Genomic DNA, 16,638 nt, shown 5'->3' with positions numbered 1-16,638 from the left:
TGGCAGAAGGGACGTATGGTATGTAGAGAATATTTTTACAAAACCATTTCACTATCTATATGTATATCAAGTATCATGTTGTACACCCTCAATAAATATGATAAAATTTAAAAAGAAAAGACAGATTAAAAAAAATGGTTTAGAGAAGATAGAGATCTGAGTCTCCTTTCACCCAAATCTCCTTCAATTTGGCCCTTGGCAACCAATTAGGGACCATTTGTAGGTCCTAGAATCAGTGCTTTGCCATTTTTGCCTTGAGGTTTCAATATTGTCTTAAAAGTACTCACTAATGAAAGAATGAATTTAGAATGAAAAACATTTGCAAAGTTCTTTAAAGGAAGGATTTCTGTCTTCTCATCTTTGCCTTCATCTGTGAAGCTGACTGATGCTCTATAAGCCCGGGGGATCCTCCGTTGGCAGCTGTTGTTGCTACTTCAAAGGAGAAAAAATGGATGTGTGGGAGAGAAATATATTCAGGGCAAACATTTTTTTTTTCTCTTTCTACTCAAAATTGAAGAAGTGGGAAAATATAAATCCAGGATTAGTCCAGAAATAAAAACGAAGAATGCAGAGTGGTGTGACAGAAACCTTTAGCTTAGTCACTACCTTGCGTTGGGTCTTAGGTTCTTCAAATAGGAAATAAAGATATTAAACAAAATTTCCTATCTAGCCCCTTTCGTGATATAGTGCCACTCTCAAGAGCTCAGTCTTTATCCCTGCAGTCTCACGTGTACCCTTTCACTCCCTGTTCTGGCACTAGTAGATGACTAGCCATGTGACCTCCCAGAGCTGTGGTGTTCTCATGCGTAAATTGGGGATAATAAGAGATACTCTTTGGTATTTGTGAGGATAAAATAAACTGCTACATAGAAAGCCCTGTTATAGGGCGTGGAACATGATCAGTGCTCAATCGATGTTTGCCATCACTATGCAAAAGAAACGTATGCATCTTCTACCCATCTTCATGGAAGAAAGCATAAGCACAAATGTTAGTGACAAGCGAAGTTCATCAAACTTTGGAGTAAATTAACAATATAAAATTTATCTTTAGAGTTTAAATATTCATCTTTCTAATATGGTTTGTTCATATGGATTGACTTCAAACATTCTAGAAAGTATATAAAATGTGCCTGTCCTATGTTTTATTGAGAAGCTTCCTTATTTAAGCCTGTCAGCCAGGCACTATTCTAAGAACTTTACATGTATGAAGTCGTTTAATCCTCAGACAAACCCGATGAGGTAGTATTGTTATTGTAACCAGTTTATAGTTAAGGAACTGAGACACTGAGAGGTGAAATATGTTTGCTGAAGTCACACAGCTAATAAATGACAGGGCCAGTATATGAACCCCCATAGTCAGATCCCAGATAGTGTGTTGTTAGTTATGCTATCTCACTGTGTCTCATACACACACTCACCTCATAGGTATGCAAAAAAATAGCCAATATTGATTTCAAATTTAGTCTTTTTAAAACAATTAGAATTATGTGGGTGAAGCATTATAGGTTAGTTATTTGCATGCTTTATCAGTAAGTGAGTGCTAAAAGCTAAGCACAAAAATTAAAAGCAACATGTCTTCACTTAATGAGTTTATCTTTGAATGTGATGGAGCAAAGCTCTCACCAGGGAGGCATTGACACTCAGGTAAGGGCTTGGTCCCCCTGCTTTATTTTCACTGCAATCTATTTTCAGACTTTTCTAATTCACCCAACTCACTAGGGCAGATTGAAGTGTTAAATTATTGCCAAAAGCTTTTCTGGAAGAAATTGTTTAGAAAGAGAAATTTTAAAGAGATTGGGAAATTGCCTGGTGATCAGAAAGGAGACTGTTTCAGTGGTTGTGTGAAAGAACAAAATTGGATCTTCAAATGTGCAATTTTCTGAAAAGTTGTTATGAGTTGTTTCATAAAGCTTATCTCCCTCATGGCATATAAAATGTATGTTTAGCAGGTACCAAAAATCTGGTAGTAGTAAACAACCCCAAACATCAAAGTATGAAAGAAGATTACATCTGTAGTCTGCTTTTTAACAAATTCATGCAAATAGGAGATCTGCAGAGTAGGGTTTTATGTAGCAGCATAGTTACACTGTTTGTCATCACTGTCCTCTCATCAATATGTGTAGTAAAGGTTATTTTGTGTTTTGAAAGCTCTGGGCAGACAAATACGGTTAAATATAAACCCCTAAAGATCTGGTGTTGAAATAAGTCAGGCACTATTTATCACTGAAAGCATCCTAAGAGTTATACAGTTTTATGAGAGGTTGACGGAAACAGTTAAGGCTGGTTCATTAAAATAACCACCACATAGATGAAGCCATATAAAGCCTTTACTTCATTAAATTGCCCTTTTTGGCTTCAATGCAATTAAACACTTTTAACCTTATAAAAACTGTTTCAGGAGGACATAAGTAACTCAATTGAAAAACAACTCCCTTTGCAAATACTCATCTGAAAAGAGACCAGTGACTTATGTCTGAACTTAGCAATAGATAAGTAAAGGAAAAAAATGTTGATAAAGGTTGTCTCTTGTTATTGAAATCACATAGCTGATTTTTTTCTGCTACTTAATATTTTTTTGTTCTCTCCACATTTTCCAGCTTAATTATGTATTATTTTCTGTTGTCAGAAAAACATAAACAGAAGTATGTTATATCTCTCTCACTGACCTTTAAAGTCACTGGTCTATTAAACATTTATCAAGTGCATTCTTTGGGGCAGGAACTGTACTATTCTGAAAATTTAAGATTAATATGATACAGCCTTCTGAGTATTTCATCAAACTGGGATTGTAACAGAATACAAGTGATTATGTATATTGGATTCAAATAGTTCCACACTTGTAAGTACCTATAGGGATATAATGGAGGAGAAAAAGAAGAGGGAATTAGTACCACATAGTGTAATGGTCAGTAAAGACCACAGTGGAAAAGATAATGCTTGAGTTAGTTTTATAAATTCAGATCTAAATTTCTAGTTCACTCAGAGAAACTGACAGTAAAATTCACTATGGGCCCTGAACACAAGAAAAAATGTAAGTCATAGGGATCTTGGTCCTATACTCCAAAAGACATTTATATATGTTAGCTCTTTCTTTGTCAATGTACATCTGTTTCCCCAGTACTTTACATTTTCATCTCTCTTTTCATTAATAAAATAAAATAGTGATATTTACCTAGAACATAATATAGGGCTACTGAATGTAAAGAGACTGTGAAAAGGAAGTAACCGTTGTCAGGAAAACAGTATTTTCCTTGAGAAGTACAACAGACATGTAGAAATATCTGAGTTCTTGGGGAACCTTGCATTACCAAGAAAATAGATTCAAAATTACAAACAAACATTATCCAACAAGTAATTTGGATTATAAATTTACACATAATGAGTCATAATGTACAGAGCTAAAACTGTAAATCTAGTATAGAGGCTTCTTGTCAGGTCTCTGCAAAGAGGCATATATACATTATATAAACATTGTAACGTGAGGAGCGTTAATATATTTACCATATTGAAAATGGATCAGCTTTGCAAAGCATTCCACCCGCTCCCCATGCTCTCCTTTCCCCCCTCTCCTTTCCCCTTCTCTCTCCCTGCCTTCCTTCTCTTACATTCTTACTTTCATCTGTCTTTCCTTCTTTTCTACCTCTTTGTCTCCTTTTCTTCCTTCTGTATTTTCTCCTTTCTTCTCTTTCACTTTCACCAAACTTTATTGAGTCCTTTCTAGGTGTTCTGCACTGAAGTAGGATTTAAATATGGTTTCCAAGAATTCCCCAGGTAATTTTGATGTGCTCTCATTTTTAACCATTGCCTAGGCCGTATGGCTGCAATTCAAGCACAGATCATTGTAATATTTTGCACTTCATATTTGGAACTTTTGATTTACCTCTCCACTCATTCAACACTGTTTTAAAACAAAACAAAACAACTTTTTTCTTATCTGAACATTGAAAATGCATGTGTAGGTCACAATTTACATTTTATTGCAATCCATAAGGTTTTAAAGAAGTTATTGATCTTAAAACTGGAAACTCCTCATAACTGGTATTTAATAATCATAGTATATTATTCATGTGAACCTCATTAATAGCTTTTTCTTACAGGACTGGTTAATAAATATGTCAATGATAAGAAATACATTTTCTCTCATATATTTTCCCTTTCAATAATATGTGTACTAATATCTATTAAAGTATCCATATAAGTTAATTAATATTTTTCTACCAAAAATATATGTAGAATTATTTGAGGAGCAAGGTCTGTTTCACAGTGAAACATGAAACCTGCATTTATGCATTCAGGAAGGATTTATTGATCATCCTCTATATGCTAGACACTAAATGCTAGAGATCAGGAACTAATGCAATTAACTCTGACTCAAGATCTCCCATTCTAGTGGGTTACTGACAGGAACAAGAAAGAAATATAGCTGTAAGTATAATTTCAATATAATGGGACCCATAATGTGTACAATGTGCAATGGGTCATTGATATGGTTTGGATTTGTGTCCCCACCCAAATCTCATATCAAATTGTAATTCCCAATGTTGGAGGAGGGGCCTGGTGGGAGGTGATTGAATCATGAGGTGAATTTCCCCCTTGCTGTTCTTGTGATTGTGAGTGAGTTCTCACGAGACATGGTTGTTTAAAAGCGTGTAGCACCTCCCTCTTCACTCTCTTCCTCCTGTGCCAGCCATGTAAGATGTGCCTGCTTTCCCTCTGCCTTCTACTATAATTGTAAGTTCTCTTAGGCTTCCCCAGCCATGCTTCCTGTACAGCCTGAAGAACTGTGAGTCAATTAAACCTCTTTTCTTTATAAATTACCCAGTCTCAGGTAGTTCTTTATAGCAATGCGGAACAGACTAATACAGTCATAAACTGTTAGTGATTAATTCCATTTGGGTGGGATAGAGGAGGCTTCAGAGGGATAGTGGATTTCCATGGCTTCAATAAATTTCCCAAGAAAATCAGGAAGGAAAGGCCATTTCAACACTGGTGACAGCATGTGAAAATTCATTTCTGAAGTGTGAAAGATCCCATGTTATTTAGGATATCTGAGTAGCTTGCAGTGGGGGCAGTGAAAAATGCATGATAGGGGGAAGGAAGAGAGGAAATAGAGTTGGAAAGGTAGCAGGAAAAAGAGGTAGCAGAAACATGTAGCTCTCCAAAGAGAAGATTAAACATTGCTACCACTATGTCTTTACGGAGTTTCAGGAAGACTGATGATACCAAACCAGTTTGTTATTTAGAGGAATATCATTCAGAAAAGATGCAATAAATATTAGGGAGTGGGCGAGGAGTGAGAATGCCAGCTGAGAGAGTAGTTAGGCGGCCATTTCAGTGTCAGCATAAGAAATAACAGAAAGACTGGGGAAGAATAAGACATGGGCTAGGCACATTACACAGGATTTTGTGAATAATTAGATGCAAAGACAAGAGAGAGAAACAAGACAAAAGCAGCCTCTAGATTTCACAAAATACAATACAAGTTAAATGTCTCTTATTTGAAATGCTTGGGGAAAGAAGTGTTTTGGATTTTGAAATATTTGCATTATACTTACTGATTGAGCATTTCTAATCCAAAAATCCAAAATCCAAAATGCTCCAATGATCATTTCCTTTGAGTGTCATGTTGGTATTCAAAATGTTTTGGATTTTGGAGCATTTCAGATGTAGATTTTCAGATTAGCAAAATTCAACCTATATAACAGAAAATGTTTAAGAATTGTCTAGGCCAGTGCTTCTTAAACATTAAGGTGCAAATGAATCACTTGAGGATCTTGTGAAAATGTAGATTTTGATTCAGAAGTTGGGAATAGAGTGCTCGCTTGAACAGCACATATACTAAAATGGAAATGATACAGGGAAGGTTAGTGTGGCCCCTGCCCAAGAAATTGGGGATACAGTCTGAGATTCTATATTTTTAACAAGCTCCCAGATGATGCAGAAGGAGCTGGTAAACAAAACACTTTTTGAGTAGAAGGAGCCATGGAAGCCAGCTCAGAGACTGTGGAATTAAGTGAAGTGCTAATGTGTGTAGACAATAAGGAGGCACAACCAAAGTGGGGTTGGGGGAAAGGCCAGCTATGTAAGAGAAGTGTGAGTGAGGATTGCCCAGAGGCACACATGCTTCTTATCAAGAAAGGGGGTCCAGAGTTCTTGTCATCCAGAGTTAATTGTTAACAGAAAACATTTAAAAGTAATCCACTTTAAATAGGTACCAATATTTCTTAGAAGTAAAGAAAAGCTGTATTTAAAAATTTATCTTGAACTAAAAAAATAAAAATAATCTTATCCTTATTGTGAGGATATATTTGCAACTGCGTGTTAACAGCATGAATAACAAAGTCTTAATTCATATATGTGTGTGTTTATGCAATTATTTTAACAATCTCATTATTTAGTTTCATTCCACAATCATGAAGAGATTTGTTTTTGCAAAACTCTTCAAGGAATTCCATAATTTTTTCAGACCCTCTTTTATTCTTTTGATATCCATATCATTGTCTTTTGAGGAGTCCGCCCCATAAATTTTCTCTTCAATCGTTAAAGAATGTATACCTTCCAGCTACTCTTTAGTAATCCCTTTGTATTTGGTCAGACCAGTTCTCTCATAACACTTCCATCAACTTCATGAAATCATGTATGTGTCTTTTACATGATATTAACTTCCATCATATTTACAATAAATAGCATTAGGTAGTCTTAATATCCAAAAATCAGTGGCTCAAGAAGGATTCCACTGTTAGGCAATAAGGGATACTTTAGTGGGATTGAGAGGTAATTCATTAAATAAGTGGCCATATAATTAGTGAATATTTCTGATGGCTTGGAAAACACATACTTTGATAACTTTAACTCAGGGTTGTCTAGAGGCTTAAACATAATAGCCAGTCACCCACATGCTCTGACTTTTTGATATAGGTAGAAAAGAAAGAGAAGGATCATGCTTTCACATAATTCACTCATTTTAGGGATGGATTCTACTAATTACATGCAGAAGAGTTAATGCATTGTGTTCTCAGCAGCTACAGAAATCTGAAATGAAACAGTTTGATTTGATTATATTTCCTTTTTTTTTTTTTTTTTTTTTTGAGACAAATTCTTGCTGTGTTGCCCAGGCTGGTGTGTGGTGGTGTGATCTCGGCTCACTGCAACCTCTGCTTCCCGGGTTCAAGCGATTCTCCTGCCTTGGCCACCCAAGTAGCTGGGACTACAGGCACCCACCACAGCACACCTGGACAATTTTTGTATTTTTAGTAGAGACAGGGTTTCACTATGTTAGCCAGGCTGGTATGGAACTCCTGACCTCAAGTGATTTGGCCGCCCCGGCCTCCCAAAGTGCTGGGATTACAGGCGTGAGCCACTGTGCCCGGAAATTTGATTATACTTTTGTCTGTAAGAAAGAAGATGATCAGAAGATAACTGCATCACTGGCTGCTGCCTAGACATTACCAGTGTTTGTAGTATCTACGTTACTACTGTCTCAGTGAGGCCCAAGTATCCAGGAAACACCATAGAAGGTTCAGGGAAAGGGGAAAGCCTGAATAGTTGCTGATTGGCAGCTGAACAAAGATAAAGCTATTCCCATATGACAGTGGATCTGAAGGTCAAGATAATGGAATTCTAGTCTTACTGTCCTTGTGAAGTTAGCAGTATGGCATGCCTTAGTTTCTTTTGAAGCTTCAACATTCTCTGACTCTATGCGTTGTGTTAAGAGCATGGGCTTTGTAGTCATGTAGACCTGGGTTGGAATGCCAGGTTTGTCACTTACTGTGTGATCCTGTGTAAATTAATTATTTTTCTGAACTTCATTTTACTAATCTTCAAATTAGAGATTATAATATCTACTGATGAAGCCCACCTGACAAGGTACACCAAAGGCATACTTATAGTTCAATGAAGTTAGATTTATTAATTTGTTGTATGAAGGGAGATTGCACAGCAGAAGCATGGAGCATCCAATCAGGCAAAGGAAGAAACAGGGTTAAAAATAGGATTGGGGAAAATGGTGTTTAGGCATACTTAAATAAAGAAGAATCTTGACAGTGCTAAAAATGAGCAATGCTCAAAGTAAAGAGATTAACATCAGGCCAGAGTTAAGAAGTGGACTCTGGATTCTGTTTCCCTGGAAACTCCAAAGTTAAGACACATGTTGAATATTGTATCTGAAAAACCCTTATCTGAAGTTTTGCACCTGGGTTGAAAATTGAGGCTGTTTCTTGGTGTCAGTGACTCAAATCTTCCAGGCAAGTGTAGGGTGTTCCATTTTTACTGATCTGATTTCAAACGGTAAAGTTTCTAATAGTCTGTGATTTTAGAGAACAAAGTGTCTCAGTGTTACATCCTTTGGTAAAGTAGCAAAAGCAGTATTGAGAGGTAGACCTCATAGGCTTGTACAAATAAAATGAAGCAATGTACATGAAGTACTGAGCACAGTGCTTATCTTATAAGCAATTGTTACTCTTACTATTATTGTTTAGCTGTACTTTCACAAATAAATATCCCATAATAAGACAGGATGCTGACTTAAAATGACTAAACTTTAGTTACTGAAAAGCACAATTCTGAAAACTTAACTAGCCAATAAATGGAGGAATTCATTCTTATGACCTTAGATACCCCATGCTTTCAAGAGGAGTCTAGGTGCAGCACAATCACCTGTTGCCTTTGATAATACTGATTTCCTGATCCCACCTCACCAGAAATGTGATTCAATAAACAGACTTGCAGAGAAATATGTATTTGCACTTTTCAAAACTCCTGATTTTGATATGCAACCAAATTTCAGAAACACTCATATAACCAAATGACCATGAGGAAGCATTGCAATACATATACTATTCCCAAATGATCAGAAGTAAAAGTTTAGAACATTAAAAATAGGCATAAATATGATCTTGTACAGATTTCACTCAGTGTTGTAATGCCCTTTGAAAATCTCTGATACATTGATTTTTCAAGTTGAATACCTTCAGTATTGGTAAAAATAAATCCTATGTAATTAGTTTTTGTTTTTTTTTTTTTTGAGACGGAGTGTTGCTCTGTCAGCTCATTGTAACCTCCGCCTCCCATGTTGAAGCAATTCTCATGTATCAGCCTCCCAAGTAGCTGAGATTACAGGCATGAGCCATCACACTTGGTTAACTTTTGTATTTTTTAGTAGATACAGGGTTTCACCATGTGGGCCGTGCTGGTCTCGAACTGGACTCAAGCGATCCACCTGCCTTGGATCCATCCGCCTGCCTTCTCCTCCCAAAGTGCTGGGATTATAGGCATAAGCCAGTGTGCCTGGCCAGTAGCTGCTTTTGATATTGGATATTTCCAATCATGAATAAGTCCTTGCTATACTCATACTCCATTCATTGTCTGAGTTCTGCTTTCTGCTGCACCAGCCAAGATTTACTTCTTTCTGCTACATAACAGCCCTTCAAATATCAAGCTACTTCAACTTGTATGTTTTAGAGAAGAATACAGCCCAGATTTTTGACCATTTCTCTTATGATATGCTTTCAGAGCTTCCCCCTTCCTGGTTATTCTCATCTGCACACATTCTTGCTGGTTAATCTTACTAGACTCAGTACAGAATCATATACTCTGAAACATTGTAGGTTTGTGTGATGAGCCTAGATCAGGAAAGTAAGGAGGCTTATTCGTAAAAATGTCAATATATTTTTCCTTATAGAATTAGGAAAATTATCACAATTTAAATATATTATTTTTTCATGAAGAATTGTGGTTATATAACTGACACAGAGAAAATATTTTTATTCTGAGCCAACAAACGCTGTCTGCTAAAGTGAAGTTCCATTGCAGAAGACATGGTTATTTTTCAATTATGATAATATATATCTCAGTGATAAATCGAATTAAAATTTCCTCATCACTGCACATAATGATTTAAGATATATTCTTAAATCTCATTAAAGATTTACTATCCCTAATTGCTATTGGCTCCCAGACAATTGTCTCATAGGATGGATCTCTGAGCAACTTGATGCTTCAGAAATGGGCTGAGACTCCATGGGGAAAACAGCTTAGAGGGCGCCAGTGCCTCTTCTCTTCTGCTTCAGGGCTTTGAACTTTAGTTTCGAATTTAGCCCACTCGCCCTTCTCCTAACTCTCCTAACAACTTCAGATGTTACTGAATTAGCTCATAGGCAATTGGTTAATTGGGGAGTGATGTCAGTATAATGTGAATTTGTTCTGGTTCATATGCTTTTTTTTTTCCAAAATCTTTAATATTTTATATGAAAAATAAGAAGCAAAGTGTATGATCATAGCTGAAAGCAGCAAGCTGCAGTTACGTAGTCATTTACACAATGATAATTTGCCTATAGTTATTTTCTTGAATTGATCAGGACATGTGTTGCCTGTGTTACTCCCTAATTGTGCCTTTTCTCTTGTCTCTGTAGCTCAGCTACCTCAATCTATCCTTACATCCATTTTTGTCAAGTAATCTTCAACTTGAAAGTTAAGACCCTAAACAGTATTTACTGAAGTATTTTTATTTATTAGCAATATACAATTTTTTTTAGCTGTGTTAGTATGTAACACAATTACTGTTTTTTGTTAATTCTCTAACAAAATTGTATAGGTTTGAGGGGTATGCCATAACCCTTCTTGTTTATAATGCATGATTTTGGAAAGCATGAGGTTTTCTTGAGGAATGTGTATTTTGCATTTTATTAGCACCATGATCAGGAGTCTCCCAACCAGAACAGACCAAGAGACAGAGTGGTTGAGGGGGTTTTGTGAGGCTGGGGTCCTCTGAACTTCACTCATCTCAGTGGCTGTAAATCCTTTACCTCAAATACTTGTGGTCAACTTCAATACCAGTGCCAATATGTCTCACTGAATGTGAAAAGTTAATGGCTGAAAAGATATTTTTATCTCCCTGTTCAAGGCTTTTAAGACATGCCACACTACCACAAACAGAGGCCCATAAAAACAGTTTCTCAGGATCCTCCCATTTCTGCCCTCATCTTAATGACTTCTAGCCCGTTCCATTTGGTTTTATCTATTAGGTTGGTGCAAAAGTAATTTGCTTTAGCTTAACTCCTTGGCTTCAATTTCTTGGCTCAGACCTTCAAAGTTGATTAGTATTTCTGCCTCCTCCTTATGTAGAATTCACTTTGGTTTCCCTCAGCCATTTGTACCATGGACTTTCTGAGTGGTTTCTTGCTTATTCTGTCTTCCCTGCTCCAGTTTTGAGCATTATGGAGCCCCCTGCACCAGGCTGATTTCTCAGCAGTGCTCCTAATTGGAACAGCCCTGGCCAGTCCTTAAAATGAAGTTGATTTAGTAAGATTGTCACGAGAGAATATAATGGCATTTTTGATCCTGCGGGCTTACTTTCAAAGTCACTTTACCTTCCAATAAGGCTATGCCTTTTCAATCTTTATACCTACAAAAGCAATCTAGCTATTAGCACAAACCCAGAGTAGAATTCAATCTACACTGCAGACCCCTAGGCATTTACTTCTCCTTTTATAATGTTTTTAAATGCTGTTTCATATTCTGGTAGCTTCTCCAAGTATGTGACATTACTCCACATGTGGGAGGATATTGGAATAGAAAGTAGAGACACATTGATTCCTTCAAATCAGCAGCAGGTCATTCAGCAGCGCTTTGTGCCAATGTACCATATAACCACTTCCTACTCTACAATCATTAGTATCTATCCTAGCATATCCAATAGCCCCAGAAAGTCACAGCCTGGACAAGTCCTGGGAGACACTGGCTGTAGTGCTATCATTCAAAGTCTGGTAATGCCCACACTGGCTCAGAGTTGGCAAATTCAAGGACTACGAGGTCAAAATTACGTAACTATAAAATTATATAACATTTAACTCTACTAGATTTGCTTTAAAAAGGAAAATAAAGAATTTGTATTAACATCTTAATGAATTTACACAGCATAGCTATTTGGTTGAGTGTTTATTTTATTTGATCAGAATCTTTCTTAAAGAGAAAGTTAGGCCAGTGATTTTCATTATATGCAACAAAGCTGTTTGCCTTTCCAAATGCATACAGAAGAGAAAACAGCAATCATATTTCATCAGCTGAAGGAATCTATCAGTATGTAGAGCACTAATGACCATTCATTTGTATATTTAAAATACAGCCAGATGAAATGAAATGTCTCGAATTTCCAGAAAGTTGTTTTCTTCAGTCAAATGTATTTAAGGAAACACTATGTTTAGTAATATAAATAAATATGATATAATTATTTGTACATTAAAATGTAATTGCTCTATTGGAATTCGAAGATCACTACTTTTTTATTTTAGTTGAATCATTTTGAATAAAATGTATTTTTGAGTTGGTATTAAATCAAATAAAACTGCTTTAAATATATCCATTCTATTTTAATTTTACCAAAATAAAATATCTTCAATATTATTGTTCAAACACCGCAATTTATGTATTGAATCAATAGATGATAAAATCCTAAAAATACATAATGCCACATCTTTTTTTAGCTTCAGTGATTAGTACCTTAATTTAAATGCTTGCTTCATAAAAGCATAAGTAGTTTGTTAAATGTCAAGGTATATTAGGAATGTAATGTGCATTTTAAAATCTGGTTAATGTTAATTTAAAAAATAGCTATGAAAGAACATAGAAAATTAAATAACATTTAATAGTGCTTAATATAAACACGATAAATTACTTAAATAAGCATTCATCTGCTCATATTACTGTTTTTACATATGCATTCTACATAAAAATTTTTGCAATTTAGGTAATAATTTAAATGCAATATGTAACATCACTTATCCTTTATTCAAATATTTGCAGGTTTTTAAAATACAAATAGTAAGTATGACTCGGTAATGGAATGTAACATCTCTAATTTCAAGTTTTATGTGTGTGTGATTTAAAATATTTCTTGGTTTTACTACATGTTGTGCCTGAGAGAAGAGCAGAAATATTATATTTTAATGGAGTCAGAGGATACAGCCATTATTTAAACCCCAAACACTTGGCTCATTGCTGACATGGACAGTAGTGACTTACTGGTCTGCACCTTTATGATGCAGTCAATGGGGCAGCATTATGATACTACATTTAAACAGCACATTACTTTACAACCTCTTACAATCAGTTATATTGCCTATACGTTAAATAGGCTTTGGTGGTCAATTTGCATTGCTACACTTATTTTAATGATGAGTAATTGGTGTGGCCAAGAAAGGCTAAAAACATGACCATTGTTGCATAGCAATGTAACAGGAAAAGTTGAACCTCTGATTTACTTATCAAATCTGGAGATAATCTTTACTAGTAATTCTATCCTTTGTGATCTTCTAAGACTGAAGCATTTTGCTATAAGAACCTCATCACTAACATAAATATTATAGACTGCATTTTCAATATTACAATGGTGTCATGTTCTTAGTATCTTAATTGTTCTTAACGTTCTTAATATGGAGAACTCCTGAAGGATTGTTACCTTCCTTGTCAGCCACACAATGTTTATAAAGTCAATCTAGACTAGAATACTATTCCAAAATCAATCTAGACTAGAATACTATACCCCAAACCAGTTGTTTCCCTATTAGACAGTTTTCTGTTTTCCGAGGCAGGGTGAATTTCACGATTATTTATCCCATTAGGTCAGAATAACTCAGCGATGAAGACCTTGTACTCCACGATTAGCCATACCTAGATGTGAATTCTGCCTCTACTACCCAACAACTGTTTGACTCAAAGAAAGTTATTTAATTTATAAATATTTCATTTACCTATGTCTATAACAGGAACAAATAATAGTTTTTGCTTCATAAAGTCAGCATGAGGGTTATGCTATGGTTTGGCTATGTCCCCATCCAAATCTCATCTTGAATTGTAATTCCCATAATCCCTATGTGTCGTGGGAGGGACCTGGTGTGAGGAAATTGAATCGTGGGGCAGTTCCCCTATGCTGTTCTAATAATAGTAAGTTCTCACAAGATCTGATGATTTTATAAAGGGCTCCCAATTTGCCCAGCTCTCGTTCTTCTCCCTCCTGACACCTTGTGAAGAAGGATGTGTTTGCTTCCCCTTCCACCACGATTGTAAGTTTCCTGAGGCCTCCCCAGCCCTGCAGAACTGTGAGTCAGTTAAATCTCTTTCCTTTATAAATAATCCAGTCTCGGGTATGTCTTATAGCAGTGTGAGAATGGACTAATACAATAAATTGGTACCACTGAGAGTGGAGTGTTGCTGTAAAGATACTCAAAATGTGGAAGCAACTTTGGAATTGGGTAACAGCCAGAAGTTGGAACAGTTGGAGGGCTCAGAAGAAGATATGAACACGTAGAGAAGTTTGGAACTTTCCAGAGACTTGTTGAATGGCTTTGACCCAAATGCAGATAGTGATATGAACAATGAAGTCCAGGCTGAGGTGGTCTCAGATGGAAATAAGGAACTTGTTAGATACTGGAGTAAAAGTCACTCTTGCTGTGCAAAGAGACTGGTGGCATTTTGCCCCAGCCCTAAAGATCTGTGGAATTTTTAACTTGAGAAAGATAATTTATGGTAGAAAAAATTTCTAAGCAGCAAAGCATTGAAGAGGAAGCAGAACATACAAATTTGGAAAATTTGCAGACTGTCAATGTGATAAAAAAGAAAACCCCATTTTCTACAGAGAAATTCAAGCCAGCTGCAGAAATTTACATAAGTAATGAGGAACCAGATGTTAATCACCAAGACAAGGGGGAAAATGTCTCCAAGGCATGTTATGGTGGCTCTTCCCATCACAAGCCTGGAGGCCTAAGAGGGAAAGGTTTCATGGGCTGGGCCCAGGCTCCCCCTTCTGTATGCAGCCTTGGGACAAGGTTCCCTCTATCCCAGCTGCTTCAGCTCCAACCATGGCTAAAAGGGGCCAATGTGCAGCTCAGGCTGTTGCTTCAGAGGGTGCAAGCCCCAAGCCTTGGTGGTTTACATGTGGTATTGGGCCTGTGTGTGCACAGAAGTCAAGAACTGAGGTTTGGGAACCCCTACCTGGATTTCAGAGGATGTATGGAAACACCTGGATATCCAGGCAGAAGTTTGCTGCAGGGGCGGTACCCTCATGGGGAAACACTGCTGGGACACTGCGGAAGGAAAATGTGGGGTCAGAGCCCCACGCAGAGTTCCCACTGGAGCACTACCTGTTGGACCTGTAAGAAGATGGTCACCATCCTCCAGACCCCAGAATGGTAGATCCACCAACAGCTTTTACTGTGCACCTGGAAAAACTGCAGGCACTCATGCCAGCCCATGAAAACAGCCTGAAGTGGGGCTGTACCCTGCAAAGCCAGAAGAGCAGAGCTACCCAAGGCTCTGGGAGCCCACCTCTTACATTAGTGTCCCCTGGATGTGAAACATGCAGTCAAAGGTGATCATTTTGGAACTTTCAGGTTTAATGACTGCCTTTTTGGCCAATTTCTCCCTTTTGGAATGAGAGTATTTACCCAATGCCTGTACCTCCATTTTATCTAGGAAGTAACTAATATGCTTTTGATTTTACAGGCTCATGGGTGGAAAAGACTTACCTTGCCTCAGATGAGACTTTAGACTTGGACTTTTGGGTTAATGTTGGAATGAGTTGAGATTTGGGGGAACCATTGGGAAGGCATGATTGTGTTATGAAATGTGAGTACATGAGATTTGGGAGGGAGCAGGGGCAGAATGATATGTTATGGCTGTGTCATCACCCAAATCTCACCTTGAATTGTAACTTTCATAATCTCCACATGTTATGGGAGGGACCCAGTGGGAGGTAACTGAATCATGGGGGCAGTTTTCCCCATGCTATTCTCATTATAGTGAGTGAGTTCTCACGATATCTGATGGTTTTGTAACCATCTGGTGTTTTCTCTCTCTTGCTGCCGTGTGAAGAAGGACATGTTTGCTTCCCCTTCTGCCATGACTGTAAGTTTCCTGAGGCCTCCCTAGCTTTGCAGAAGTGTGAGTCAATTAAACTTCTTTTCTTTCTAAATTACCCAGTCTCGAGCAGTTCTTTATGGCAGCATGAGAACAGACTAATACAGGTAATTATGAAATAATTGACCAGCTAAAATGCTTAGTGTAATGCCAGAAATATATTAATGCACTATTCAAAAATATTAGCTGTTAACAATATTAACATTCCCGTCATATTTATTTGTTAAATAGTCCCAATAGATAGCATGTAGTTGATGGAAAATTGTGAAAATTTACTTGGTAATTACAAAATAATTGCTTCACCTTCCCCCTATAATGTGGATATATCTCTTTGTAGCTGAAAAAAAAATCTCTGAGACATCAGTAGCTCAAGGGATGTTGTTCATTACCTTAAAATTTTTCCATAATTCATCAATAACATCATGCTCACCTTTCTCCCTCACAATGTTCCCAGACAGTTTTAGCTACAGTGCATGGCAATGACTTCTGGTGTCATATTTTTCCCCACAGCTATCACTGGGACTAGTGGATATAAAAGTATCCACCTTGAATTAGCTAAAGACAACACAGTTGCCTTGCAGTACCAGTATTTGAGATTCCTAACTTTTCATAACACCTTTGCAATCTTTGTCTAGCTTTCCAACTGCTTGTTCTACTTCTTCCTCATACATCCCAATTGCTACGTTTCTGATGCCTCTGTCCCCTTAGATATTACAGACTGTTAATGGT

General features: G+C 37.0%; 1 protein-coding gene and 1 non-coding gene across 2 annotated transcripts in view; one reads left to right on the top strand and one right to left on the bottom strand.

Annotated features, from left to right (window-relative positions):
- OLFM3 (olfactomedin 3) overlaps positions 1 to 16,638 on the bottom strand; it is a 194,362-nt gene that overhangs the window by 50,392 nt on the left and 127,332 nt on the right. The window lies entirely within an intron of this gene.
- LOC112207081 (U6 spliceosomal RNA) lies at positions 5,815 to 5,919 on the top strand. Its single transcript, XR_002941556.1, has one exon. It is a non-coding gene; the product is annotated as a U6 spliceosomal RNA (small nuclear RNA).

Source organism: Pan troglodytes, chromosome 1 (genome assembly GCF_028858775.2).
Source record: "Pan troglodytes isolate AG18354 chromosome 1, NHGRI_mPanTro3-v2.0_pri, whole genome shotgun sequence".
NCBI classification, from domain to species: domain Eukaryota; kingdom Metazoa; phylum Chordata; class Mammalia; order Primates; family Hominidae; genus Pan; species Pan troglodytes.
The sequence above is the reverse complement of the archived record's forward strand: the minus strand, read 5'-3'. Positions and strand labels throughout refer to the sequence as shown.